This window comes from Corvus kubaryi, unplaced genomic scaffold, assembly GCF_017639235.1.
Source record: "Corvus kubaryi isolate FWS band 111438036 unplaced genomic scaffold, C.kubaryi_AGA036_p1.0 37361, whole genome shotgun sequence".
NCBI lineage: Eukaryota > Metazoa > Chordata > Aves > Passeriformes > Corvidae > Corvus > Corvus kubaryi.
Genome location: NW_024581118.1, coordinates 858,457 through 870,236, shown reverse-complemented (window position 1 = coordinate 870,236; position 11,780 = coordinate 858,457). Strand labels below are relative to the sequence as shown.

Sequence of the window (11,780 nt, the reverse complement as noted above, 5' to 3'; positions counted from 1 at the left end):
TCCGCCCTGCCCACACCTCCGGCCCCGCCGCCGCCAGCGCTCCGCATCCCCTTTCCTTTCCCGTTCCCGGGATGCGGCACCGCGCCTTGCGGGGCTCGCTCCGCACTACGGCCCCTCTCCATTGACTGCCCTTCCCGGGCGGGGGCGGCTGAGCTGCGCCAGGCAAGGTTGAGGTCGCACATCAGGAGGAATTCCTTCCCGAAAAGGGTAATTAGGCATTGGAATGGGCTGCCGGAGCTGTTTAAGGAAAGGCTGGCTGTGGTGCGATGGCCTGGTTGACAGGGTGGTGTTGGGCATAGGTTGGCCTCGATGATGCCAGAGGTGTTTTCCAGCCCCGGTGACTCCGTGGTTCCCGCAGCGAGCCCCGCAGCTCGGGGCCGGAGGGCGGGTGAGTGGCGGTGCCCTGGCCGGAGCGGGGCCGGCCCGAGCAGCCCCCGCTGCCCCTGGCCAGGCGAGCCAGGAATTGGCTCATTCCCTGCTCTGCCACCGGGCAGCCCCCGCTGTCCCTGGCCAGGTGAGCCTGCGGGCTACAGGAATTGGGTTATTGCTGCTTCGTTCCCCGCTCTGCGGGCAGGAGCGGATCCGCCACCGTACAGCCCCGTAGGATGAATGCGTGGCATCGGGCCGGCCCCTGCTGGGCTCTGCTCCCTGAACTCCAGGGCTCTTGGACAGCGCTCCAGAGGGACGTGCCCGGAGTCCGAAGGCTGTGGGAAGCAGCTGAACCCGGGCAGGCAGGGCCGCGTGGCACCGAGCCCAGCGCCATCCCCACACCCCTCAGACAAGGGACGAAGCTGAAGCAAGACTTGTGATGTTTCTGTTTACGGTACAAAAATACACATTTAGGTGTTCTCGAGCATCTCCAGCCCGCTCTGCAGTCCTAACGTGAAATAAACGTTTGTCTTCCCGTGTCTGTGTTTTAACGTTTGGTAAATGAACATTGGTTTTATGAGCTTTGGGTCTTGAGAGGTGCCTTTACTGGTCTTGGCATCAACTGTTTTATAGCGATAGCAAGGCAGTGCACTTACAGTGTAATTAAATCTGGTGTGAATAAAAAGTGAACAGAGATCAGATGTGAGTCTGAATTAATACTTCAGTCTTTAATCATGCAGCAACATAATTATGATTATTTGAAATGGAGTATTTAAGGCAATTCAGTATGAAGTATTGTAAGTTTTCCTAGAGTGTTATAGTTAGTGTCTTCATAATTAGAATATTTTAAAAGTCCTGGTTTGGACTTTCACCTCTCCTTGCAAAACTTCACGTATTTTTGAGACATTCTAGCCTAAGTCAGGTTATTCCTAGGTAACTATTTTTATGGAGTAGCTTTCACTCCCTCACACTCCTTATGACCTATACTGCAGCCTGTACAATTGATCCTTACAAGCTGTTGATAAGTTAGTCAGGGATAACGTCTCTGTTTTCTAAGTGTGATCAAATGGCTCAGATAAATCTCGGAGTCAGCGTGGACAGGATTTAACAGTCCTTATCTTGTTCTTGATTGGGTTTCTTAAAGAATTATTTTTCTGAAGTGGGTTGTGTTGAGCTCTTTCAGTGTTAAAATTCAAAGCTGGTACAGAATGGAATAAGAGATTCTGATACATTCCTCTCTTTAGAATGACACTAGTCATAACTAATGACTGAAATTTTCCTGAAGTTTCATCAGTGCCAAGGAAAGGAAGATGTTGTCTGTCAAGTTATTGTGGTACCAGAAGTGCTCTTTGGTAAAAATTGCTTCACTTGTTAATTGCCTGCAGCACTGAGGTGAGTGAGGAAGTTCTGACAGTAATGTACCACTGTTAGTGAAATTTGTTCTATGTGAGAAAAGCTTAATGCTACAAAAATAAGATTTGCAAAGTGAGAGCATGCAGTTGTCAGGAAGGCAGATCTCCAAAGGCAGATGGAGTGCAAGGTGAGTTGGAATCACAGAATCCCAGATTGGTTTGGGTTGAAAGAGACCTTAAATTCATCTTGTTCCACCCCCTGCCGTGGGCAGGGACACCTTCCACTAGCCCAGCTTGCTCCAAGCCCCATCCAACCTGGCCTTGGACACTTCCAGGGATCCAGGGGCAGCCACAGCTTCTCTGGGCACCCTGTGCCAGGGCCCCTCCATCCTCACAGGAAAAAATCTGGTAAAATGCAAAACTATACACTGGCATGTAAATTAACAAACTATAAACATTTCTAGGAATCTTTTGCTGAAAGAGACACAAAAAGAAATTGAACACACTTAAGCTGCGCTAATGGTGTCCAGCTCACCATATTTCTAAGAATATTTACTTGATTTTGTTTTATATTTCCTGTATGATTTAATAGTGGCAGCATGGATTTCCTCTGCAATGTGGTGTTGCTGCTTTTAAGGATGTGAGAAAAGGCTACCAAGTACTTTCCAAGTGCAGGCTGTCCTCCTGCCAAGGCATCAGCATGAGGGTTTCGTGTCCAGGGGGCAGCTGTGGTGCAGATGCAGGGCTGTGCTCCCCAGCAGGAGCCCTGATCGGCGCAGTGACTCTGCTGTCATGGCCAGGGGTTCGGGGCCGTGTCCCTCATGCTCAGCACTCCCTACATACATCCAGATACTGTGTTCAGTTTGGGGCTCTCACTCCAGGAAAGGCATTGACAGACTGGAGGAAGGGAAGGCAAGGGAGGGCCCCAGGATGGCTGGGACTGGAGAACTTTCCCTGAGAGGAAAGGCCACGGGAGCAGGGCTTGGTCAGCCTGGGACAGGCAAGGCTTTGGGGACCCTACGCATCCAGCCCCTTCCTGTGAGGTTATTGAGCCAGGCTTCTCTGACCTGCTTTGAGCTGGAGCTTGGACAGGGACCTCCTGAGGGCCCCTCCAGCTCAAGTTATCCCATCATCCTGTGATTCTGCACTCCAGTGCAGACAAGAAAGCCTGGGAGATGGATAATACTGTATTTCAATACAATACAATGCTCTGTGTTGGGAGCATTTTTGTTCTCTGCAGCAGGTAGCAGAACCATGCAGCATGAGAGCTGAGAGAGCTTTCATCAGCTCCTGCTTTCCACTGTTCCTGCTGTAATGGAAACGTTTCTTCTGCTCCTTGCAGCAGCAAAATAATAGTAAAGAAAATTACTCCAGTCAACTGAGACATGTTGTTTCCATGTCATCCTTCCAGGTAAAATATTTATTACCTGTTAAAATGATTGAAGGTCACCCATTCACTTCCTTTCAGAAACCAGCATATAGAGGGAAGGAAGAAAAAATACTCACATTTTAAAAATCTGGAGGCAGGGAACTGTAAATAGGAGGCAAAAGGTGGGAAAAATCAGGAGAAAATATCTGTGTTGGTGCATTACTCCACTGTGGTACATTACAGTAAAGAAAGATGAGGGTATAAATAAATGATAGCAAAGGAAAACTAAATGGGCATTGGTAGGATGAGGTAAGGTCTGCCCTAGAAGTAGTAAAATAATCCTTTTCCCATGCTGAGTGTCCCTGGTAGAGCAGGAGGGATGTCTGAGGCATTTACCCTTTGTGCAGGGTACAAAGTGTGTGCAGAGCAGCTTTGCTCAGGATCAACTCAGGTACAATGGGGCAGGAGGAAAAGGCACTGAGGTTGTTCTTCTGAACCAACACTGGCTCAGGACAGATGGCTTTGCTACAGTTTAAGATTTAGAGTCTTTAAAAATAAAGCAGAGCAAGCAAGCTGCGTGATCTTTAATGAAAAATGTTCGGTATTGTGAATGGGAAAGAAGGGAAATGAAACAAGATTGCTCAGCACAGATTGGTATTGTGGTTGTAACTGTGATGTGCCTCTTCCTCCTGCCAGAGCTGTAGCAGTCTGGTGAGAATGCCCAGTGGCAATCAAGGGGAAAAGATCCTTTTCTGGATCGTAAGAGAGCTGCAAGATAATACCCCAGTGATATATCTGCAGAACTTTGCAGACTGGCTTTATTTTGAAGTTTGTAGACAAAATAAGTGAGAGGGAGAGAGTTTGAGCAGATTAACTACTCACAGAGGTAACATGAATAAATGGGAATTGTAACAGAATCCATGTTGCTCGAGGATCAAAATGTACAAATTAGGGATTCTATTGGCTGTAGTCCTCTGAAAAAGAAGTTTGGCATGAGACATTACAGGCTCTTCAGTATTCATGCCATTATTAAGTACTTGTCTTCAAAAAAGTCACTTAAAACCAGTATGTAGCCAGCATTTGGACAGTCAGTGCTGACCCTAGAGGGAAAGATACTGCTAAAAACAGCATTTGGTAAATCCAGAATGAGCTGGGAGTGGCAGAGAAAGGAGCAGGTAGTAAAAGAGTGGATCTCATTTAGGAAGGGTCAAAGACTTATTTTTACCTCTCCAGTGTATCCCAAAAATGTCAATGCACTTGATCCCAATAGAGCATTAATGGAGAAATGGTCTGCTCAGGCAGGGGCATCAAATCTTCCACCTTTGATGGGAACAGTGACAGGCAAAGTTCTTTAATGCAAATTGCTTATAAGAAGGCAGGGAAAAAGCATCTCAAATATCTCAACTCTAAACTTGCAATATAGCCCAAAAGCTTTGGCAGCTTCAGGGACAGCAAGCATTCCAGGGTAGGCACAAGCCGAACAATCCCACAACCACAGCTGGGGAACAGCAGCAGGACGGTGCTATCAGTGATTGGTAGTAACTCAGAAGTGTTTTCATTCAGCTGCAGGGTTCAGAATGCGATTGTATCAGCAAAGTAAAAACACAGATCAAAACTGGCCAAGAATTTGAGGAGTAGCCACAAGATAATATTATCTGCTCCATAAAGTGAAGTTTCAGCCAGTGATCAAAGGGTTTTGCCTGTTTAATAAATGAAGGATAGTTCCAAGTAGCACACCCTCAAATCACAGGAATGGCCATGCAACTGAAAAAGTTTCTGAAATTCACAATCTTCAACATTTCTTGAGGCAAAACACCAAACTCACTTAGACTGAAAAAAAAATGTATGTACAAAATCTGTAGCCTTAGGGCTGATGCTCAGAAACTCACAATGTTTTCAGAGTATTGGTTCTTTGAGAAGACATTATGTCTCCTTAGCTTTGGAAATGTCTCCAAGGCACATTAAGACATTCAGACATTTGACTGAAATAGAAGAGGTGGATAATTAGTTGCATCGTTTGTAAACACATGCTTAATTGGACTTTTGGAGAGGGGTAGCATGCACTTAATGGCTGGTATTAATTCTGCATTTGATATTTATGACAGTGTATTAACAGGTGTAGGGTGACAGAGCATGTAATAATTTAATCAGATAATTAGCTTATTACAAATATTTCCATTTGTTGTGATTTTTATTTTAGGCTTTACCTTTATCCCTTTAAAGCAGTAAGAGCATTAATTCCACTTACCTAAAACATGTTGTTCAGCCACTACAAAACCAAAGGTAATAATTGTTTCTGCTTGCATGTGCTGCCAGAGAAAACCAGAGCTGAGGAGACAACGGCTGTTTGCCCAAAGTGCCACCTTTGTGCCAGTGTTCAGAGCTACCCACGTACCCCAACACAGGTGGGACTACACAGACATGAAATATGGCCTCTGTTCCATAGGATGGGAGTAGCACACCTAACACGTGGCTGCCTTGTCCCTCTGGGGTGCTGTGTGTATGGCCTGTCCCCTGTAGCCAATAGATATTCCAAATTCAGGCTGCAAAAGATAAGCTAACTTCTTCCATTCCCAGAAACCCAGGACCTGGAGATAAAGGCAAAAGAGTGGGAACTCATTATAAGTAACTAGGGGAAAGCAACAAAATGTTGCTTCTGTGCTCTGCAAAGGGGGCAGTGAATAACACAGAACCCAGCTTAGGTGTCAAACTGCAGCTGGTTTTCCTTGTAACGCCTTGTTTACTACTTTTATCATAGTAAGTGAATTGAGGGGAAAGAAATCTTGTTTTTTACCTTGTTTCCTCAAAATATTGTGCACATCCTTTCAGAAGGGCCTAAGTAGTGTCAGGGCAAAGAAAGCAGAATGCTTCAGCTCTGATGCCTAGCAGAGGTGGTTTGAACTGAAATAGGGACAGGATTAAACCCTTTTTACAACTTTTTCATTTGTCATTCAGCAAACAATGTCCTGCTCTCTGTAGTAAGGAAACAAGGATGATTAAAGCCTGCCAAATGAAGGGAAGCTCTGTACACAGTGTTTTGAAATAGTTTTTGGAGAAATAACTACATAGAAAATGTTGTAAAGATAAAGTCAAAGATTTATGAGGCATGGAAGGTGTTTGTGGGATTAACTACAGGCTGAGACTAACCCACAGCAAAGTTGTCTCTTGCACTGATGAACTTTCATTCATGGTGAAAAAATTGTGCTGTGCAAACAAATTTAACACTGGCTGTTCTCATGCTAGGGCTGTGGGCAATATTTTAAATATGTGCATATTTTAGGTGTGTGACACAAGACAGCACAGCAGCAAGGTTAGAAATAGGAGAGTATTTGGGGGGAGAAGCAATACCTGCACACAACTTCATGGGATCCAACTAGGAGCTGGAGGCTGAGCATAGATGGAAACAGTGCCACTGAGTGTTTCTGTAATGAGGCCTGACTTGTAGCTGATTAATACATATACTGATCTCTAATTAGGTGCAATTAACAGCCTGTACACAACAGCTGCCTGGGTGATATTTAAGATAATTATCTGGTGCCCTCTCGTGGAGCATGAGATAGATACAAGCAGACTTTTTTTTCTGCAAGAACAGATTTCTTTTTCTTCCAGTAAACAGCCCAACCAAGAACCTTTGCTGAAATCATGGAAGGTTTATGCTTGCACTGAAAATCACCCAAAAGGTAAATAAGTATGAGGATGACTTAGTCTGTTGTGTTGATCTTTACGAGTAGTGACCAAAAGCATATTTTTAAAGAGACAAGGATAAGGAGAAGGCAAAAAGAGAAGATGGCAGAAGGAGAAAAAAAAGAGGGAAAAAAATCCTGGAAAAAAATAATCAGGATACATTTTAGTAATTCTTGGCTTAAGCATCAGTTACAGGAAATGAATGACTACTCCTTCCCTCTTTTTATATCTTATTTTAAAAGATTTCCTGTAGCACAGACTTACCTTGTTTTGTAGCTGGTCAAAGCCTGTGATCCCCAACCTGACTGTTTCCCTGAGTAGAGAAGCTCAGTGGATGATTGTGCCACACTTTCCAGAGGCTACTTAAATTGTGCAAGACTATCCCCTGAGCTGTGTGTTTCAAACATAACTTAGGGAGGTTTGCTTTTAACTCATCTGTTTTTTCCATTACTTGAACTTCAGCAGTGACCTCAAGAAATGATGGAAAATAGGTGTTTGCCAGCTGGGTCCTCATTCCAAACCCACATGTGACTCACCAAAGCAGCTGTGCCCATTTCTTCATAACACAGCTCTGTTCTCTAAATGGTGGGAGTTCCCTAACTCTGCTGCTTCAGCCTGGACAGCCCTTGGGTTCTATAGATCTGAGCTCTGATTTATTTGGGAGTGCTGGAGCATATTGCATACCCATTTCAGCCCAGCATATTAAGCAGAATTTTGCAGTTGGAATTTCTTTCCAAGATCACAGTTGCCAGCCTTATGAATTTGGGATCTGCAAATCTGGTAGGTGCTGGGGGCAGGCATTATATTAGGGTAGAGGTCTAAAAAAACACGTTATTTCTCTTTTTGGGTTCTATTTCTTCTTTGATTATTTTCAGGCCAAGGGATGGAAAAGTGAGATTGTGGCTCTCTGTTGTTATTTGCTTCTAAAGTCTGTGGTTCTGCACTTTGGCAAATTGCTGCCTTCCAAACAGCAGCAAGAACAATTTGAAGAAATACAGCCTACACCTATTCTCTGCAGCCTCACACATCTGCTTCAGATTTGCAGCAGGAGAAGAAATGGGATGTGTAATGCAGGTTTATGGACACAGCAGATGTCCATAGTCCATACAGCAACACATGCACACACACACTGAATGCAGAAGACCTTTTGGGATTCACTGAAATGAGTCACAGGGCTAGTGAGAAGTACAGAACCACTTGTAATAATAGTTTCTACAGCACTTGTAAAGAACCTGGATTTGTGAAGTCCTGATTCTCCACAGGGTCTGTAACGAGGAGAGCTGTGTTGCTGAGTGTCTCTGTACAGTAAGACAAGAAAAGCAGTCCAGCCCTTATTCCTGCACTGTTCTTTGTTCCTCAGAAGAAATCTGTCAGAATATGGATTTTGGAGTTAATGGCCTGGAAGCAAAATCCCACAGTACTGAGTGTCTATGTTAAAAGTTGTTAAGAATTTACTGCTATCTTTAAAACAATCAGTGGAAAGACTAGAACCTATTTCAGGCAAAGAGGAAAAGATGGAACAAGCCAATCTTTCCAGACAAAGAAAATGATGAGTATTAATGTACAATCATTTTAGATTTCTGGCAGGACCTCTCTCCCCACAATATTTGTCTTGTAAAGTTAAAAATGGCAGCATTAATACATTCTGCTTCCATGACCCCCTGCATGGTAGCTGATTGGAAAGATCAATAATGTGCCTCAGGTTGTGAGTCATTAGGAGTTTATTTTTTAGTGTTGATTATTACAGTGTATGTGCGCAAGTGTGATCAAAGCAGATTATTTACAATACACAGCAGTGTGGTCTGTCGGGACAGCACATTTCCAAAGCCGTGGAAAGTGGTTTCAGAGAGAGCTGACAGATTACTACAATGTTTATCATTGTTACAGCCTCAGTGGGAGTCTGGTTTAATCTAATTAACATAACAGTGGGAGCACAATGACAATAAAAATTAGAAGCGCTGAAGAACTCTATTATGTGGCTGGTGTGACTGGGAATGACAGACATTGCAATGAATGCACAACAGGAGGATGCTCAAAGGTGACTACTGCTCAAAGAAGCCTTTTTTTGTACTCATGACATTAAGCTGAGATTTTTTTCACACTGTCTGCTCTGAGCACCCACTTCAGGTGTTCTGCATTGCCTTCTCTGTTCTTAGATGCCTCTGAACTGACTAAGCTGGCAACATAGCTCTGGTCAGAGAATCCCAGACTGGTTTGGATTGGAAGGGACCTTAAAGTTAACCCAGTCCCACCCCCTGCCATGGGCAGGGACACCTTCTACTATCCCAGGTTTCTCCAAGCCCCATCCAACCTGGCCTTGGACACTTCCAGGGATCCAGGGGCAGCCACAGCTTCTCTGGGCACCCTGTGCCAGGGCCTCAGCACCCCCATTGTAAAACTTTCTTAAATTCAATCTAAATGTCTTAATTTTTCCAGGTGCCACAAAAATCAGGCTTTTTGGTGATAATTTAGCAACAATAGAAAACAGTACCTTGAAAAAACAAGTTAAAACAAGCCTACTTCAAACCTCGGAAGCAATTTAAATAGTACTGTTTGAAAGGCATTCCAGGCATCTCTACCGATAAGGTAAGGGGCAGTGGGATGAAACCATCAATAGATACCATGGTTTGACTACCATAAGAAAGCAGGCGGTTTTGGGAGCTTTGTTCCATACTTCTGTGTTCTTTAGAGAACTACCTGTTGTGTTCCAGGAACAGGTATGCTGAAGTAAATCTCACAGGAGGCAGTTTCAATTCATGAAACCTTGTGGGTTCCTTTTCCCACTGCTTTCAGTGGTTGATTTTGCAGAAGTCTGGTGGGTTGGCGTGCATGGGGAGGGGGGACCTAAATCCACAGCACAAGTGGAGGAACAACTTTCACAAACTTCCAGGCCTGGCATGTATCCTGGTCCTGAACACCTCCAGCAGGAACAGAGAAAAAAATCATCTGTATCTAAACAAGTCAGGGATTCAGAGTTGTTGGACAATGAAACTGTAGAGTACACACCCGATTCCACAAAGCAACCAAACCCAAATTTTTAATGTCCTTTCTTGTGAAACAAATGACAGTAGTATAGTGTAGCCATTGATCAGAGAAGACTCAAACAGGCCACCCTGCAGAAGGATTTGTCAAAGGCACCTACAGACCATGAATAGCCACTATCTCTGAAATTTTACAGAAAACAGGCATCTACTCCTCATTCCCAACCTACAATAAAAAGTCTTCTAAAACATATGCATCAAATACCATAAACGTTGCAGCAGAGCATTGGCCAAAAGTCAAAGCACTCTCTGGTGTTCTCTAGGACATAATTTCCCTTAGTTTCTGGCAGTTTTTTGACGATAAACTAGGAAAATATGATAAAGAGAAGTCTTGGAACACAGAGTGGGGATGAGAAAGCTGTGTGAACAACTTGACAGAGTGTAAAAAATACAAGAAGGAAGGAAGCAGGAGAGAAGGTGGTTTGGTAATCAGCCCATGAGAGGAGGATGTGGAAGTGTGGTGATTCAGTGTTAGCCCCTCCTTGTTTCCTCTTGTACAAATTCTTAAATTTCTCAGGGTTTGTGCCCCATTCTTTGCCTTTTGTAGGAGTTGGAACCTAGATTTTTTTCTCCAGATGAAAAGGTGGGTTATTCTCTGTCACAATAGGGCAAGAGGACTCATACCTGGAGCAGATTTCCAGAGCTGCTGGTGGTGATTGTGATAATCTTGGCTGGATGAGCTGAGCTGCTGCTGTCAGGAGGCATCCCACCTCTCTGAACTCCCTTCTGGCCAAAACACTCAGATTTCGAACTGAGACACCAAATCTCCTGCTTCTTCTTGTCTCTCCAGAGTGCAGGGACAGTCACTGACATAGTTATTGCTGCCTCACTACGGGGAGCAGCAAGAAGGCTGGAAGGGGCATGATGGGGCATCGTGGTTTGACACCGGTCAAACACCAGGCACCCACGAAAGTCACTCACTCACCCTCCCCTGCCACAGTTGGGCAGAGGAGAGAAAAGAATAACGAAGGGTTCATGAGTTGAGATAAGGACCGGGAGAAAACACTCCAAGGGCAAAATAGGCTCAACTTAAAGGTACAAAGTGAACTTACTACTAACAGAGTCAGAGGAGGATAATGAGAATTAAAACAAGCCCTTAAAAGACCTTTTTCCCCTAGCCTTCCCTCCTTCCCAGCGACAGCGCAGGGGAAAGGGCGTGGGGGTTTGCTCAGTTTGCCACACAAGGTTTTCTTCCACTGCTCACGGAGAGGAGCCCTTCCCCTGCTGCCCCGTGGGGTCCCTGCCACGGGAGACAGTTCTCCGTCACCTTCTCCAGCGTGGGTCCACTCTGACGAGCAGCGGTGCTGCCAAACCTGCTGCAGCGTGAGTCCCTCCCACGGGCACACAATCCTCCCAAAACTGCTGCGGCGTGGGTCACTCTTCCACGGGGTGCACTCCTCCAAGGCCAGGCTGCTCCAGCCTGGGAGCGGGGCACCCTCTCTCCATCGGGTCTCCCACTGGAGCACAGCCTCCTCCAGGCATCCACCTGCTCTGGCATGGACACCTCCCCCGTGGGCTGTGGGTGGATCTCTGCATCCCCCGTGGATCCCCAGGGGCTGTGGGTGGATCTCTGCATCCCCCGTGGATCCCCAGGGGCTGCAGTGGCACAGCTGCTTCACCACGGTCTTCACCAAAGCCTGCAGAGGAATCTGGGCTCCGGTGCCCAGGGCACCTCGTGTCCCTCCTTCTCCACTGACTCCGGTGCCTCCGTGTTGTTCCCCTCAGGTGTTCTCACCTCCTCCTCTTCTCTGGCCAGGAAAAAACTGTCTGTGCACACTTTGTTTTGATTTCCTTCTTCAATCTGTTATCACAGATAACCAGCCTCTGTAATTGGCCCAGCCTTGGCCAGCAGCTTGTCCATCTTCAGAGCCATCAGGGATTGGCTCTGTCGTGTGAGGGATTGGTTACGTGAAAAGGGACATATATATTCGGGATATACAGATTCTTTGCAGCTTACTGATTTGA

General features: G+C 45.5%; 1 long non-coding RNA gene across 1 annotated transcript; it reads left to right on the top strand.

The window, feature by feature from the left end:
• Positions 1-104: 104 nt before the first annotated feature.
• Positions 105-908, top strand: LOC121667323. Its single transcript, XR_006017012.1, has 2 exons — positions 105-207; positions 300-908. It is a non-coding gene; the product is annotated as an uncharacterized LOC121667323 (long non-coding RNA).
• The last annotated feature ends 10,872 nt before the right edge of the window (positions 909-11,780 follow it).